The sequence below is a fragment of the Lactuca virosa genome, chromosome 6 (genome assembly GCF_052849685.1).
Source record: "Lactuca virosa cultivar CGN04683 chromosome 6, Lactuca_virosa_CGN04683_v6, whole genome shotgun sequence".
NCBI classification, from domain to species: domain Eukaryota; kingdom Viridiplantae; phylum Streptophyta; class Magnoliopsida; order Asterales; family Asteraceae; genus Lactuca; species Lactuca virosa.
Window position 1 is genome coordinate 58971271 of NC_136431.1, and position 13968 is coordinate 58985238.

The 13968-nt window shown below is 37.2% G+C and overlaps 1 long non-coding RNA gene across 1 annotated transcript; it reads left to right on the forward strand.

Annotated features, from left to right (window-relative positions):
* Positions 1–11564: 11564 nt before the first annotated feature.
* On the forward strand, positions 11565–12689 carry LOC145118647 (uncharacterized). The gene is made up of 3 exons (XR_013713391.1): positions 11565–11666; positions 12079–12142; positions 12563–12689. It is a non-coding gene; the product is annotated as an uncharacterized LOC145118647 (long non-coding RNA).
* The last annotated feature ends 1279 nt before the right edge of the window (positions 12690–13968 follow it).

Sequence of the window (13968 nt, forward strand, 5' to 3'; positions counted from 1 at the left end):
GACTGGAACCTCTGAAACCGAGTCCTGATCTACAACTCGCATATCTACCACATACGCCAAATAACCCGCACACCCGTGTTGAATGTACTTTCGAGCCCTGGCGGCTGAGCAAAACCCTGAACCCAACCTGGTGCCCTCACCATAGATAACCAGCTCTCCCCCACTTGGGGTTCGAACTACCACATGCTGACCCTCGCAGTCGATCATGGCACCGAAGCGACTCAGCCAGTCCATACCCATTATCACACAAACTTCCCACATGGGAATCAGAATCAAGTCAATCGGAAAGGAAACCCCGAAGATCTCTAGTTCGCAACCGCGATAGACTGAAGACGCAGAAATCATGTGTTCGTTGGCGATGGAGACTCGCAACGGACACTCTAGCTCTCCTAAAGGCAAACCGAACTCCCTACTAAACGATCGAGAGACAAATAACCGACTCGCCCCCGAGTCAAACAATACCAGAGCAGGCAAGGAGTTCACTAAGAATGTACCTAACATAGGTACAACGTATAAGAGCATAAAATAAACATAATCAATAAGATAAGGGATAGGAAAACACCGGCCACCACATCTGTTGTTGTCCTTGCCTCCTCGGCCGTGAGCTGGAACGTACGTTCCCGAGCCCTCGGGGGCTCTGCTCTACCCTGGCTCCCGTCAGTGATCGTCAGTGTAGCTGGCGCGGGATCCTACGCCGGCTTGGCGGCGAGCAACGGATAGTTGGTCTTCACGTGGCCAACCTGATCACAATGGTAACAGATCCTCATACTCGGAACTGGGGCGGACTGATGGCAGTCCCTCGCACAATGCCTCTCCTTGCCACATTTGTGGCACCCACTACCAGATCGACAAACCCCAGAATGAGACTTCCCGCACTTCCTACAAGTGCGGCCGCGCTGACCTCCAGACCTGGAATTAGCGGTCTTTGACCGCATCGGCGCCGGCTGCGACTGCGCTGGGGCCTGCCTCTGCACTCTCAATTGCAGCTCAATATCAAGCTCAACCCGCCTAGCGGCCTCCTGTAGCTCCAGTAATGTATCACAACGCTGGGTATCAACAAACTGTCTGATGTCAGTCTTGAGCATGCTCAGATAACGTGTCAACTGAGCTTGCTCGGAAGCAAACTCCGTCAAAACATCACCCTCTCAGTAAACATACGGGTGATCTCCGTTATCGACTCCAATCCCTGTCTCAAATCCAAAAAACTTATATGCCAGCCGCTCTCGCTCAACCCGCGGAATGTATCCAGTACGGAACATCTCCCTAAATTGATCCTAAGTAACTGCAACAGGTTCAGAGCACACCAGACCTTCTAGTCAGTAGGACATGAGCATGTGAAAAAGCATCCCTCAATGTCAAATAGCCACCTCATGGCTATGATCAGGTCCTAAATCCCCTCGAAAGTCAGGGCCTTCGTGTTATTGAAGTCCTGGTACTGAAAAGACCGACCTGTCCCGCTACCTGCAGCTGTTATAGCTACGTAGGCTACAACGACAGCCGTCTCAGCTATGGCTGCATAGCGCTCATCGAAGTACTTGACCATGGCGGTCTTTATAGACCCACACATCTCTAGCAACTATGCCCGGAATAGTGCAGCAAACTCATCGTGTAGGATCTCCCGAATCCTAGCATCTAACTCCTCCGATCTCATCTGACATGTGGTCCCTGTCATTGCTGCTGGCCCGCCCTGACTGCCAGCTCCTGATCCTGATCCGGATCCGGTCTCAAATCGCCTCGTAGTCACCATTCTGAAAATACACCAAAAAGATATTAGATACTCCATATAATAACGGGGAACCAACTCCCAACTAAACCCTAGGGGTTGTGAGTTCCTTGCTACGGGTATGGGTCCTAAGCTTTTAGTAGTACGGGCCCATACTACTTTCCACACCTACCCATATTTTTCTCAAGGATCATCACAACACCCTAACAGTGTACATAAGCATAGGAAAACACTCAATCCTCACTCATAGAGGAAGGCTAAACATCTCACAACTGGCCGACTGACCCTACACGACTCATCCATGAAACTTCTACCAACCCTACAGCACTCGTGTATGCTATCCATACGTAACACTGGACCCTATAGACATTCGGATATCTGATCCTACCCTAAGCCCTTCATCAAACAAGAACATTAAATAAGGCCAAACCGAACATTCTCAGGGATCATACTACCTTCCACACATACCCATATCTATCTCAAGGATCATCACAACACCCTAACAGTGTATATAAGCATAGGTGAGCGCTCAATCCTCACTCCTAGAGGAAGGCTAAACATCTCACAACTGGCCGAATGACCCCGCACGACTCATCCATGAAACTTCCACCAACCCTGCAGCACTCGTGTATGCTAGCCATGCATAACGATGGACCCTATAGACATTCAAATATCTGATCCTACCCTAAGCCCTTCATCAAACAAGAACAAGAAATAAGGCCAAACCGAACATTCTCAGGCTATAAGGTCTTAGTTATGTACAACTATGATGAATACACTAAGCAACTACAGTAATGATGTCAATTTCATATAAGAAAACCGTAGGCTATCAGGCATCATATAATCAGGCAATTATATCATGTAATCCCTGAAGATCCCTAGCCTATCACTAGCATGTTGTTCTAACATATCACAATATTAAATAACCGTATGGTATTTTGGGGTCTACTTACTGGCTTCGGCTGATCGTACACTCTGCATCCTCATTTAGTATTTTGAAAACCATTGAAAATCATTTTGAAAATATTTTACTTAGTTTGAGACTGGATTCACACGAGTGTTCCTCCAATTCATTCAAACCAAGGCTCTGATACCAACTTGTAACATCCATAAAATTCATAAAAAATTTAACTTTTTCAAGCATCCAAAAGCCATTATTTATTACAAAATGTTTTCAAATTTGTTTCATATCAGAGAATCCCAGAAATCAAAATCATAAAATGTGAGGAGGTGCACTGTAATGACCGTAAAATAAATAAATAAATAAATAACTCAAATTATGTGTTATAACATGTATTTTGTCTAAATATATGTGAACTCGAGAAGTGAAATAGTAACAATTTTGATAACACAATATGCATATCAATGTATATTGCATCAAAACTAAAAATGTAGAATACTTCAGTAGGGAACTCATTATATGAAAGTAGTTGACTTAATATGAATTTGTGGATATAAAATAATCGAAATCCGAATTCATACAATGAATCTATGGAAAAATTTTAAACTTAAAGATATGATGTGTTTATTTGAGAAGAGACAAGGGACCACTAATATAATGTGGAGGATATGTTATGTCAATAGCATAGGAAGTAAATGATAAAACTTGTAAATATGGATCAAATAACTTGTGAATGTGTAACGTCATGAACAGGTGGATGGTAAACTCTTATTTGATACATCCCACGTGTTGGTAAATTAGGAAGTTACGTGTCTAGTGAAACTGCCACATATCCATGTGCAGCCGATAACTTTTTTTTTTTGTTCTAGCTCGTCAATTTCGTTTCATTTTTTTATGTAACAAAGAAATAGAGAGAGGCAGATAGGACAGACAGTAAACACTCCATCTCCTACTTCAAATTGAAAAGAGGAATACAATCAAGATTTATTGTTTTCTACTTAAGCTAAAGGTATTAAAACGTCTTTTTATTTATTTGATATTATTTAATGGATATTTGAGTTGCATAAGAAGCTTAGAATCTTATAACCAACTGCATGTTAAAAAATATATAAATAAATATATGTTTGCATATTCATCGATTAAATTATTAAACATGTCTAAGTTTAAATAAACATGTTTAATATAAATTGGAAGATTTGATCTTTTTCATCATACGTGAATATTGAAGGTTTGGAAATAGGATGCGACATATTATTTTGGAATGTATCAAGATTTTTTACTAATAAAAGTCAACATTATATTGACATACATAAGAATAATCAAGATTTAATTAGAGGAATTCTAAAGTACTAGTTAGAAGCATAATCGTTTATACACAAGCATTATAAGTTGTTGAATTATTGCAATGGATTAATTTATTAGGATCGAAGGAAAGGATTGCTCAACAGCGTGATAATAAAAGTTAATCAAACTAGCTTTCTTTAAGGTGAGTTATAAAACCTTGTAAAGTAGGAATACATGGCTTGTATGTTGTGCTTAATGAAATAAGTGCTTATTAAATTTGTTGGCACTTAGAATGTATTGTTCAATTGATTATATAGTTGTATTATGTTGTTACATAAATATTAAATAACACAAGAAAAGATAAAGAGAAAAGATATTGCAAGCTTGCCCAAGGGTCCTTATGGACTAAGATGGGACCATTTGGATGATTTGTTCTCCAGTATGGATAGCCGTGAATTATTGACGGGACCATAATATGGATAGCTGTAAATTATTTTCGGGGCCATAATATGGATAGCCGTAGTTATTGATGAGACTATATTTCGGTCGTTATGGTTTATAGTAATTTAATTATTATATTAAATTATAACTCACCAGACATGTTGTCTGATAATTGTTATGTGCCATGTGTTCCAGGTTCAGGTACAAAACCTTAGTACGAGTGATGATAGTGGCAGCAAGAGTATGGACTGGATATAGATTTTGCACATAGTAATCTTGTTGCTTTAATTATGGTTTTGATATGGTTGTACACCCGCTAATTTTCTGGGAAAAATGTTATATGGTTTTTGGAAACTCTGGTTTTTAAATGATGTTATATAATATTCTGATAAATTTCCAGAAAATAACATTATAATATATGTAAAAAGTTTTGGGTGTTACAAGTTTGTATCAGAGCTATAGTTTAAGCGAATTAGGTTTGGGCTGTCCACACCTAGGCTTAAACTGTGAGGATTGAAAAGAATCAGAGTGTGGTAGGATCATTTTCGTTAATATTAGATAGTACTCTGATTATTATAATGCTTTGTATAAGATGTTTTATGTTAATAGTAATATTTATCAAAGATATACGATGGAATTAGTTTAATAACAAGTACCATTTCAGAAGATGGTACGTACTAGAAGCGCCCCAACACACCCTCGTGAAGGCGAAGGGAGTACTGTAGGAAATCAAGGACCACAGTCAGTCACTATGGAAGCTATAAAAAGGCTTCTGGAAGAAATGAAGGAAGAGAATCGACAAGAAATGAAACGGCTGCTTGATGCACGTTTGGGACCACAAGTTCAACAACCTCCAGAAATCCATGTAATTGCACCATCGGGTGCTGGTGCACCGTCTATTGGTGGTGTACCATCTGTTGTTGGTGCACAATCTGCTATTGGTATATCCTAAGCACAAAAATCTTCTCATGTTGTTCATCTTCAAGAGAATACGAAGAAAGGTTGTTCTTTTAAATCGTTTATGGGATGTAAACCAAGTGAGTACGAAGGAAGTCATGATCCAAAAGTAACTATGAAATGGATCATTGAAACTAATCGAGTTCTTAGAGATAGTGGTTGTCGTGATGACCAAAAAGTTATTTATTCTTCCCAAATGCTTAGGGTTCAAGCCGTTATTTGGTGGGAAAGAGTATGCCAGACATTAGGAGTAGATGCAGAAGAAAACATGACTTGGGATGAGTTTGTCAAATGTATCAAAGCAAAGTATTGTGCTCCTCGTGACATTGAAAAATTGGTGGATGAATTTTTCGATTTGCAGAAGGAGAGTTAATTATAGAAGAGTATTCGAAAGAGTTTTCAGATATGTTATTGTTTTTGGGTGATGTACTCCCAACGGAGAGGGGTCGTATTAGTCGCTTTGTGAAAGGGTTACCCGCTGATTATGAGGTCAAAGTGAAGAAGGCGGAAACTCTTGATGATGCAATTGTAACGGCTCAAAATATTGAAGATATGATTAACCGAAAGGCAAGAGAGCAACGAAAAGCAGGTGAGAAACGGCCCCTGATTGAGCAAGTAACTCCAAATAAGAAAGATAGACTTTCAACTGGAAACTCAAAGTTTAAGGATTCTCCAAAATGTAAAAAGTGTGGAAAATCATATCGGGGCAAGTGTCGGGTAGGTAGTGATGCGTGTTTCATGTGTGGTGATCTGAACCATAAAGCATTTGAGTGCAAAGTTAGAGACACGAAGGATGTGGAGTGTTTTTCATGCCACGAGAAAGGACATATTAGCCCAATTTTTCCAAATAAGAAAACCGAAATGAGGGCCCCTCCGGCAAACAAGAAGTTTGAACCAGTAAAAGTTAAGGCACGTACTTTCCAGTTGATAGTCGTCGAGGCCAAGGCGGCACATGACGTGGTATCAGGTACAATACTTGTAAACTCCCTAACTGCAAGTGTCTTGTTTGATTTGGGTGCTGATTATTCAGTTATATCTCATGAATTTCAAAAGAAATTTGATAACCCCTTAGTACCCTTAAACGAAATATATATAATAGAAGTAGCAACTAGAGAACATGTTACAATACGCCAGGGCTACCGAGATTGTTGTGTAGAAATAGATGGGGAAAAATTTGAGGCCAACCTATTACCAATTGGAGTAAAAGGGTTTGATGTGGTATTAGGAATGGATTGGCTCGCAAAATATCATGCGAAGGTTACATGTAACAGTAAATTAGTGTCGATAAGGGCACCAAATGGAAGAAAAATAATTATTTACAAAGAAAGAAATCATCGAATGCAAAGTGTAATCACAACGATGAAAGATCAAAAATGAATAAGAAAAGGTTGTGAGTAATTTCTGGCATATGTGCTCGATACAAGAAAAGAAAATAACAAATTTGAAGATATTGATGTTGTACAGGAATTCCTTGAAGTTTTTCCAGAAGATTTACCCGGCTTGCCACCTGAAAAGCAAGTCGAGTTCTACATCGATTTAGTACCAAGTGCTACCCTAATTGCTCAATCTTTGTATCGTTTCGCTCCTTTAGAGATGCGAGAGTTGATGTCTCAACTCCAAAAACTACTTGACAAAGGTTTTATTCGTCCAAGTTCCTCCTCGTGGGGTGCACCGGTATTATTTGTCAAAAAGAAAGACGGATCAATGCAAATGTGTATTGACTATCGTGAACTTAATAAAGTCACCATTAATAATCGGTATCCATTACCAAAGATTGATGACTTGTTTGACCAATTTCAAGGAGCAGATTATTTTTCAAAGATTGATCTTCGCACCGGATACCACCAAGTTCGTGTAAGAGAAAGTGATGCTGCAAAAACGGCATTTCGAACCCGTTATGGTCACTATGAATTTTTGGTGATGCCCTTCAGTCTTACAAATGCTCCTGCGGTGTTTATGGATCTTATGAATCAAGTCTGCAAACCATTCCTTGATAAATCGGTCATCGTGTTTATCGATGATATTCTAATCTATTCCAAGACAAAAGAAGATCATAAAAAGCATCTCCAGGAAGTATTATAGTATTGCAAGATGAGAAATTATATGCTAAATTTTCAAAATGTGAATTTTGGTTATGTGAAGTACAATTTCTTGGGCATATAGTATCTCATGCCGGAATAATGGTAGACCCCGCAAAAATCGATGCAGTGATGAAATGGGAGCCTCCAAAGACCCCTACTGAAGTTCGAAGTTTTCTTGGGCTAGCTGGATATTATCGTCCTTTTATTCAAGATTTTTCTCGTATTGCGGTACCTCTTACCAAATTGACGAGAAAAGAAACAAAATTTGATTGGGGTCGTGAACAGGAAGAAGTATTCTCGATTTTAAAGAAAAAGTTATGTGAAGCACCAATTCTTGCACTGCCTGATGGAACAGAAGACTTTTTTGTGTACAGTGACGCTTCAACAAAAGGTCTCGGTTGTGTCTTGATGCAGCGAGAGAAAGTTATTGCATATGCCTCCCGACAGTTGAAAGAAGTTCAAACGAGATATACAACCCATGACCTAGAACTAGCGGCTATTGTTTTTGCGCTAAAGATATGGAGACATTACCTGTATGGTACGCACTTCAAGTTATACACTGATCATAAAAGTCTTCAGTATGTATTTACCCAAAAAGATTTGAATATGAGGCAAAGACGGTGGATTGAACTAATTAATGATTATGATTGTGAAATAATCTACCATGCCAGCAAGGCGAATGTAGTTGCAGATGCATTAAGCCGGAAAATACCTGAAGTCCGTATTAAAGGAAGGTCCATGAGAATAGAGTTGATATCTACTCTATTGGATCAAATCAAAATGGATCAGATAGAAGCAATGAAAACTAAAAATATTAAACAAGAAAAGCTGCAAAAAAATGTAGTATTTGGAGAAAATGAACGAGGCTTAAAGACATTTAAAGACCGAATTTGGGTTCCCGTTTTTGGGGACACTCAAAAAATGGTAATAGAAGAAGCACATAAATCTAAATATCCATTCATCCTGTGAGTACAAAGACTTACAGAGAGTTGAAATAGATGTATTGGTGGCCTAATATGAAGCAAAAAGTGGCCAAATATATATCAGAATGTTCAACATGTGCTCAAGTCAAAATTGAGCATCAGGCCCCGTATGGACAGTCAGAATCTCTTCAAATCCCAACTGGAAAATAGGATGAAATCACTATGAATTTCATCATGGGGCTACCAAGGACTAGTCAAGGACATGATGCCATTTGGGTTATTGTTGACCGCTTAACAAAAAATGTGTTGTTTTTAGCAATAAGGGAAACAACTCCTTTAGAGAAACTAGCGAAGTTATATGTCGACAAAGTCGTAATACTTCATGGAGTTCCTTTAACAATTGTATCAGGCAGAGATGCCAGATTTACTTCTAAATTTTGGCAAGCTTTACAAAAAGAATTGGGAACAAAAATCCACTTAAGTATAACATATCATCCTCAAACTGACGGTCAAAGTGAACGCACAATTCAGACTGTTGAAGACATGTTGCGAGCATGTGTTATCGATTTTAACAAAAAGTGGAACGAGCATCTTCCACTAATGGAGTTCGCCTATAATAATAGCTACCATTCGAGCATTGGAATGCCCCCATATGAGGAATTGTATGGGAGAAAATGTAGAACACCTTTGTGTTGGCTCGAAGCAGGCGAGAGAAAGCTTACAGGTCCAAAATTGGTAAGAATTACCAATGAAAAGATTAAAATCATTCAAACGCACATGAAAGCGGCTCAAGATCGACAAAGAAGTTATTCAAATTTAAAGAAAAGGCCATTTGAAATGAAACCTGGTGATTTAGTAATGTTGAAAATATCACCATGGAAAGGCGTAATGCGTTTTGGCAAAAAGGGTAAATTGAGCCCAAGGTACATCGGACCATTCAAAATATTGAAAAAGGTCGGGTCTCAAGCTTTTAAACTAGAATTACCTCCAGAGCTTCATGGAATACATGATGTATTTCATGTATGTTACTTGAAAAAGTATCTTGGAAGGGACGATAAAATTATACCATTGAAAGATGTGAAAGTGGAATATCCTAATCGATTGGTAGAAGAACCAGAAGCGATAGTTGGATCGCAAATCAGAAAGTTAAGAAATAAGGAAATTGAACTTGTGTTAGTTCAATGGAAGCATTCCTTATGTCCAAATCAAACGTGGGAGACAAAAGATGAAATAACGAAGCGTTATCATCACTCAAACCAAGGCTCTGATACCAACTTGTAACATCCATAAAATTCATAAAAATTTGAACTTTTTCAAGCATCCAAAAACCATTATTTATTACAAAATGTTTTCAAAACTGTTTCATATCATAGAATCCCATAAATGAAAATCATAAAATGTGAGGAGTTGCACTGTAATGACTGTAAAATAACTAACTAACTAAATAAATAAATAAATAAATAAATAACTCAAATTATGTGTTATAATATGTATTTTGTCTAAATATATGTGAACTCGAGAAGTGAAATAGTAACATTTTTGATAACACAATATGCATATCGATGTACATATTGCATCATAACTAAAAATGTAGAATACTTCAGTAGGGAACACATTATATGAAAGTAGTTGACTTAATATGAATTTGTGGATATAAAATAATCGAAATCTGAATTCGTACAATGAGTCTATGGATAAATTTTAAACTTAAGGATCTGATGTGTTTATTTGAGAAGAGACAAAAGACCACTAATATAATGATGTGGAGGATATGTTATGTCAATAGCATAGGAGGTGAAGGATAAACTTGTAAATATGGATCAAATAACTTGTGAACTAGAAAGGTTACCCCCGCTACGCGGGGGCCAGAAGGTTTCAATGTTGTTTCCGAATTGATAAATATGACAGACATAGAAAGTGCAAGGATGAAAAGTTCGGGCTTTGCCCCGGACAAAAAATGTAAAAGTTTTGACTGCAAGGACCAAAAGTGTGAAAATGGCTAAAGAATTAAAGGGGTAGGAATTAGCAACTTTTTAGAAAAGGAATCAAAGTTGTCAAACCGTTAAAGTTTTGTGGCCAAACTTTAAATATTAAAAGGTTCCAAAAAAATGTAAAAATATTGATTGCAAGGACCAAAAATGTCAAAATGGGTAAAGAATAATGAGCAAAGTTGTCAAAAAACATCCAAATTTAGTATTCCTAACTTCCAACAATAATACAGGGACCAATTCTGCCAAAAAAATGGGAAGTTGAATGGAACACAAACAAAAGGACATGAATAAATTAATTAAAGAAGTACAGGGACCGGATATGTAAATCAAGGGGCCAAAGCTAGACAAAGTATGTCAACTTTACTATTCATTTCTTCCACAACTTTAATATATATATATATATATATATATATATATATATATATATATATATATATATATATATATAATAATGTGTAACGTCATGAACAGGTGGATGTTAAACTCTTATTTGATACATCCCACGTGTTGGTAAATTAGGAAGTTACGTGTCTAGTGAAACCTAAGCAGTTATCGCGGTTGAAATTTCAATAGCGGTCACATGCCGCTATTTTAAATCGCAGTTATCGCGGTGGTATAGCAGTTTTTTAATATTATGTATAATTTATATTATATATTTATACAAAATTTATATATTAGATTATTAATATTATATATAATTAATATCATAAAAATCATATAAAAACATAGAATAGTCTATATACAATATTATGATATAGTAATATGGAAACTAAAAAGTGTCAAAATGTCATCGCAGTTCAAGTGGTTCATGGTTTCTAAGTACTGAAACAGACGAGAAAGGGGAGTTGTCGTTTGTTGCTTTGTAGTTTGTAATTAATTATATTTATTATTTGGACTTATTAAGACAAAAAGTGTAGTGGACTAGTTAAAAAAACAAATATTTAATATTGAAATAACGCACAATCGTTTTTTCTTTGTCAAAATATCCTAATATGTACGAAATTGTAAAAGCGGGTGTAGCGTCGCTATAGCGTTGATGAGGTTCACGGTAAATAGCGGTCAATAGCGCTGCAAATAGCGTCACCGCTATTCAAAAACACTATTTCAAAATAGCGGTTCAGTAACACCGCAAAACGCTATAGCGCCGCTATAGCGCGCTATTGATAGCATAGAGTGAAACTGCCACATATCCATATGTGCAACCGATAACTTTTTTTTGTTCTAGCTCGTCAATTTCGTTTCATCTTTTTATGTAACAAAGAAATAGAGAGAGGCAGATAGGACAGACAGTAAACACTCCATCTCCTACTTCAAATTGAAAAGAGGAATACAATCAAGATTTATTGTTTTCTACTTAAGATAAAGGTATTTAAACGTATTTATTTATTTGATATTATTTAATGGATTTTTGGGTTTCATAAGAAGCTTAGAATGTTATAAACAACTGCATGTTAAAAAAATATATAAATAAATATACGTTTGCATATTCATCGATTAAATTATTAAACATGTCTAAGTTTAAATAAACATGTTTAATATAAATTGGAGGATTTGATCTTTTTCATCAAACGTGAATATTGAATGTTTGGAAATAGGATGCGACAAATTATTTTGGAATTTATCAAGATTTTTGACTAATAAAAGTCAATATTATATTGACATACATAAGAATAATCAAGATTTAATTAGAGAAATTCTAAAGTACTAGTTAGAAGCATAATCGTTTATGCACAAGCATTATAATTTGTTGAATTATTGCAATGGTTTAATTTATTAGGATGGAAGGAAAGGATTGCTCAACAGCGCGATAATAAAAGTTAATCAAACTAGCTTTCTTTAAGGTGAGTTATAAAACCTTGTAAAGTATGAATACATGGCTTGTATGTTGTGCTTTTATTAAATTTGTTGGCACTTAGAATGTATTGTTCAATTGATTATATAGTTGTATTCTGTTGTTACATAAATATTAAATAATACAAGAAAAGATAAAGAGAAAAGATATTGCAAGCTTGCCCAAGGGTCCTTATGGACTAAGATGGGACCATTTGGATGATTTGTTCTCCGGTATGGATAGCCGTGAATTATTGACGGAACCATAATATGGATAGCCGTAAATTATTGTCGGGGCCATAATATGGATAGCCGTAGTTATTGATAAGACTATATTTCGGTCGTTATGGTTTATAGTAATTTAATTATTGTATTAAATTATAACTCACCAGACATGTTGTCTGATAATTGTTATGTGCCATGTGTTCCAGGTTCAGGTACAAAACCTTAGTACGAGTGTTGATAGTGGAAGCAAGAGTATGGACTGGATATAGATTTTGCACATAATAATCTGGTTGCTTTAATTATGGTTTTGATATGGTTGTACACGCGCTAATTTTCTGGTAAAAATGTTATATGGTTTTTGGAAACTCTAGTTTTTAAATGATGTTATATAATACTATGATAAATTTCCACAAAATAACATTATAATATATGTAAAAAGTTTTGGGTGTTACATGCACGATCAAGCCTTCGCCTTCCTGCGATCATCCGAAGTAGCTGAAACAAAATCCAAAACTGTAAGCCTGAAGCTTAGTGAGTTCCCCCAAAATACTGATACATAACAAATAACTCCTTTGGCCCTCAGCTCGCATCTGGAATGCTTAGAAGTCATCAGTATGAGTCTGGCATGCTCTCCCTGGCCCTCAGCTCATATTTGGCATACTACAGGGTTTGTTGGTTACCGCACGGAGCAGTACAACCTCAAACCTACCCACACAACATGTCGACATGTAACAGCTAAATACATATACAGATAATCAGACAATATCACAGGTAGTCCTACAGATCTACCAGACTAGCATATCAAACTAGCATGCATATCTAACTCACACTCAGCATATCAACAACTACCAGGATATCAATCCAATGGGTCGGCCTTGGTGCCTTCGACCCCTAAGTATAGTGAGGGAAACTCACCTCACAAGTAGTGCTGAACCTATCAAATCCCACCTCACAGCTCCAAAGTCAACTTCCTGTAACCACCATCTTACTAATTCCATTAAAATCCCAAATTACCGAAATACCCCCAGAAGTCAAACTTGGTCAACCATGGTCAAAGTCAAAGTGAACAGTCAAGGTCAACAGTCCATGTTGACCCAACTCGTCGAGTGCATCTACCGACTCGTCGAGTTCCTTCATATCTCAGAAGATCGTGAAGAGATCGAGACAAATCACCGAGTTGCCAGAGCAACTTGTCGAGTTCTTCAGTGTCCAGAAAACCAGGGAAAAACTCAACCAACTTGTCGAGTCATCTCATCAACTCGCCGAGTTCACTCAGTATCCAGAAAGCGGGAAACCCTATCCAACTCATCGATTTGGCTAAGCAACTCGTCGAGTTTTCCTGTTTTAACGTATTCAGCCCTTTCCAGTCGAACCCAAGTCCCCAAACTTCAGATCTAGCGCCTTAGGACTTAGATACCACGTAAAGTTGATAACTTTACGTTCATCTAAGGCATCAAAGGTATTAAATCACTCATATGAAGCTTATTATGGGTTTTAGAGTATGAAGGAGAGCCAAGACTTAATAAAGTTGGCAATTTTAAGTCCAAGGAGGCCCTAAGATGCTCAGATCTGAAGTCCTAGCTTCAAAGCATGCTCAAAACCAAGAATAACT